This window comes from Poromitra crassiceps, assembly GCF_964638095.1.
Source record: "Poromitra crassiceps genome assembly, chromosome: 19".
Lineage (NCBI taxonomy): Eukaryota > Metazoa > Chordata > Actinopteri > Beryciformes > Melamphaidae > Poromitra > Poromitra crassiceps.
Genome location: NC_139646.1, coordinates 4,965,996 through 4,970,995, shown reverse-complemented (window position 1 = coordinate 4,970,995; position 5,000 = coordinate 4,965,996). Strand labels below are relative to the sequence as shown.

Here is a 5,000-nt window from a genome sequence, read left to right as displayed (position 1 = left end):
CAGATGACAGACATGTCTGAGGTGAGGCCAGACGACAGACATGTCTGTGGTGAGGCCAGACGACAGACATGTCTGAGGTGAGGCCAGATGACAGACATGAGGTGAGGCCAGATAACAGACATGTCTGTGGTGAGGCCAGACGACAGACATGTCTGAGGTGAGGCCAGACGACAGACATGTCTGTGGTGAGGCCAGATGACAGACATGTCTGTGGTGAGGCCAGACGACAGACATGTCTGTGGTGAGGCCAGATGACAGACATGTCTGTGGTGAGGCCAGATGACAGACATGTCTGAGGTGAGGCCAGACGACAGACATGTCTGAGGTGAGGCCAGACGACAGACATGTCTGAGGTGAGGCCAGATGACAGACATGTCTGTGGTGAGGCCAGATGACAGACATGTCTGAGGTGAGGCCAGATAACAGACATGTCTGAGGTGAGGCCAGATGACAGACATGAGGTGAGGCCAGATAACAGACATGTCTGTGGTGAGGCCAGATGACAGACATGTCTGTGGTGAGGCCAGATGACAGACATGTCTGTGGTGAGGCCAGACGACAGACATGTCTGAGGTGAGGCCATGACAGACATGTCTGTGGTGAGGTCAGATGACAGACATGTCTGAGGTGAGGCCAGATGACAGACATGTCTGTGGTGAGGCCAGATGACAGACATGTCTGTGGTGAGGCCATGACAGACATGTCTGTGGTGAGGTCAGATAACAGACATGTCTGAGGTGAGGCCAGATGATAACAGACATGTCTGTGGTGAGGCCAGATAACAGACATGTCTGAGGTGAGGCCAGATGACAGACATGTCTGAGGTGAGACCAGATGACAGACATGAGGTGAGGCCAGATGACAGACATGTCTGTGGTGAGGCCAGATAACAGACATGTCTGTGGTGAGGCCAGATGACAGACATGTCTGAGGTGAGGCCAGATGACAGACATGTCTGTGGTGAGGCCAGATGACAGACATGTCTGTGGTGAGGCCAGATGATGACAGACATGTCTGTGGTGAGGCCAGATGACAGACATGTCTGTGGTGAGGCCATGACAGACATGTCTGAGGTGAGGCCAGATGACAGACATGAGGTGAGGCCAGATGACAGACATGTCTGAGGTGAGGTCAGATAACAGACATGAGGTGAGGCCAGATGACAGACATGTCTGAGGTGAGGCCAGATAACAGACATGTCTGAGGTGTGGCCAGATGACAGACATGAGGTGAGGCCAGATAACAGACATGTCTGAGGTGAGGCCATGACAGACATGTCTGAGGTGAGGCCAGATGACAGACATGTCTGAGGTGAGGCCAGATGACAGACATGTCTGTGGTGAGGCCACGACAGACAGCTCCCTTTGAATTATTCTCTTATCTCTCTTTCAGGTGTGTGTTTGTCCAAACGTTTTTCATGTCAGCAATCCTCCAAATAGATCTGCATTAAACCACCAACCACCATTCGATAATATGTTATATATAAAATAACCCTTTCTGAGAAGATGTTGCTGTTATTACTTGAAACAGAATACATAACTGTCTGGCAACCATATGCTCAACAACCATTCTTAAACGCTACATTATTTCATGGTGCACATGTCCAGTGACTGAAATAACTCAGCATGCAATTAAACTATTCTTAATTTTGCTACATAATAGGGACCCTCTAGTCTGGAAACCCTGCGAAGCAATGCTTGTCTAGACAGATGTCATTGAGTGCGTTTACATGCAGACAATAAACAGTTTATTAGCGGATTTCTGGAGTTACCTGATTATTCAAATGGTCATGTAAACAGCATAAACCGATAAGCTTTATCCGTTTATGGCCGTTATCGGGTTATGAATAAACCGATAAACCTACCTAGGTTTTTGACCAATAACCTGTCTTTTGAGTGCATGTATACAGCGTATCAGGTTACTTGTGGGTTTATACATCTGCGCATGTACAAGTTGCATGTAAAAAGTTGAATTACCGCCGCCTTCTGGAGAGAAATCCGACTAATTGACTGAATCATGTAAACCCGGGTTTTTCCTATTGTCGGATTATTAAAGTGCATGTAAACGCAGAAATCAGATTATTGCCATAAACTGATTACTCACAGTTATCAGTTTATTGGTGTGCATGTAAACGCACTCATTGTCTTAAAGCAGAGCATCTTACAAAAAAAGTTGACATGATCATCAGCATCAGCATCATCACCATTGACAACAAGGGTGGCTACCATGATGGCCTGTCTGATTGGCAGATTGCAGAGAAGCAGGAGTGGAAGGCCCAGGTCAGGGATCCTTCTCCCCCACGTTCTGCCACAAATTGTGATTCTGATTGGGGGGAAAAAGCACTATTCCACAGACTGCTGCTATTCAACCAGGACTGATACATACCCTCAGTGCAATACACCCGCAATGCACTGGTGCAATACACTTGCCACTTTTATGTACATAGATCTCACTTTACAAATGTATAGCCTACATACTATTATATTATACACTATATTATTTTATATTTTATTAGATTTAAATTGTATTCTATTATATTGTATTTCTTATTTCAGTACTTTTCAGTAGGTAGCCTATTGTTTACGCTGTGTTATCCTATATGTATCACAAATACTTGATCTCACCCTCACAAAAAGAGCAATACATTTTAGAAGGATCTAAAGTAAAACAATAAACCATAAATAAATAAATATTATAGCGATGCCATAGGAAATAAAAAAAGATATCATTAAGTAACCTACGGAATGGTAAACATGAACTCTATTGAGTAGTACCACAGACAAACTATAAATCCCTATAAGAAAAGAGGCGCCTCTAGGAATTCTAGGCCCCCTGACAAGACGCCCCCCACCCCACACACACACGCGCACACACACACACACACAAACACACACACACACACACACACACACACACACACACACACACACACACACACACACACACACACACACACACACACACACACACACACACACACACACACACACACACACACACACACACACACACACACACACACACACACACACACTGTCCTGATGCATCTATTTAGTACAGTGCCGGGCCCCTCTTGTTTGGAGATTCTGGGAGTATTCCCTCTTTAACCCACTAGACATTCCTGTACTCAGAATATTATAGTGATTTTTCCTTGGGGCTGATAATCTTACTATTACTACTCTATTACTATATATTAATAACAACAGACAACAGTAACTACAACAACAAAAAACAACAACAATAACAACGATTGTTTCCATGGTGAACTGATGAACTGGCCTCTCCGCGGTCTCAAATGAAACTGCACCATTCCCCGGGGCCCGCTGACGTAGGGCGAGGGGATGAGGACTGAAGCTGCGTCAAGGCAGCCAACGGTAGCCAGCAGAACACCGGAAGTTACGCTATTTTGCCTTCAAAATAAAAGCATAGAAACTGGAGCTTGGAGACCTGACTGCAAAGACATTTTTAGGAACGATGATGTACCACTGCTGTGGCTTAAAATGGACTTTGCAAGATATACATCCTTCCTGCAGTTATCTAAATTGTGTGCTTGCTTGCATATGTTTGTGTAGCAGGCACACAGTATTTCAGTAGTGACTTATTCTGGCTGACTTCACACTGGATATTCACATAATTAGCTTTTCGGAACTATTATGCCAAAACTGGGCTAAAGATGCATTAAGTAATTCATGGACTCTGTGTCTACTTCTTTTGGCAATTATGTAACAATATAGACAGGTCCCTCTCTCTCTCCCTCCCTCCCCCTTTTTAAACTTCAAGTAATATTTTAATGACAAGTCTCTGATGGGGAGAGAAATTTCAGTACCTGGCTAAATCAATTGTTGAGTCACTAATGACCCCCCCCATCAACCATTCACAGACATTGTAGACATTTTGTGCTACGGGGCAGTTGATCTGGCTTATTGCCCCTTTATTGTGATATATAGACATTTACAATGTAGTAGTAGGCTAGTAGATAGTAGCCTACCTTAATAATATATTTTCAAAGTTCTGGTATCAACCACAGATATAGACATTTTGTGTCACGGGGTAGTAAAGATTGCTTTATTGCCCCTTAAACATATAGTTATAGACATTTCAGATGAAGGAAGCTAGTAGAGTAGTAGATAGTAACTACCCTAGTACTATTTCAAAGTTATTTTGTATTTGTTTTGTTGGGGGCAGTTTTGTTATTGAGTCTGTAGGCTATATTTTGGCAGCTTGCACTGGCTTACATAGATGCTGCCAAAAGAACAGAAAAATAAATCAATAATTGTACTTTAATTGACTATAGATTCCTCAACTAAATGTATCATATATATTTTAAATTAAATTAAATTACATCTTTATTTACTTGTAGCCTACTTCAAACATGATTGTTAATCAAGCTTTTAGTTTAAAAAAACGTGGCCGGAAATCAGGTCTTTGTTATCCTGTGTAGCTTGACAGTGGTGAACACAGCTTGCTCCGTGTGTGATCGGTAATGTAGCTCTGGGAGGAGTGGAGCAGGAGGGGGAGAGAGAGAGAGAGCCGCGCAGGCAGAGAAAGAAAACGGGAATAAGGAACAACCAATAGTATAAACTGGGGTATTGTTGGACTTGGACGGAACCAGACGAAACCAGCTGGATGGAGTACCTCGCAATTCTCTTTTTTGGTCCGTCTTTTGTGTGATCCTGTCGGTCGCACACTTTTAATGACCGTGCAGGTCTTTGCTTGGGACTTATGAATAATAGGGGAGCAGGCGAAGAAGACGGCAACCATAAAACGGTCACGTTGGACTCTATTCATTAGATAATAAGCTGTAACGTTACCACTGGTCCACCATCGTTCAAAACGCAAAGCTAGCCTATGGTTTTTCCTGTGTCCCCCCCCCCCCCTTGGCGTTTGCAGAGGCAGCGATTTGGAGGCAGGCCGGACAGTCTTCAAAGCAGGAATGAGTTACATTTGTAACAAGCCAGTGTGCTAATTGTTGCCATTTTCTTGCTCGTTGTAGCAAAGCG

General features: G+C 43.8%; 1 protein-coding gene across 1 annotated transcript in view; it reads left to right on the top strand.

Moving 5' to 3' along the window:
• The first annotated feature begins 4,529 nt into the window (after positions 1 to 4,529).
• Positions 4,530 to 5,000, top strand: part of LOC310793563 (pre-B-cell leukemia transcription factor 1-like) — a 27,833-nt gene continuing 27,362 nt past the window's right edge. Inside the window, exon 1 of the mRNA XM_083655377.1 lies at positions 4,530 to 5,000. This exon is cut by the window's right edge and continues 843 nt beyond it. The gene's annotated coding sequence lies outside the window, so the exon portion shown is untranslated.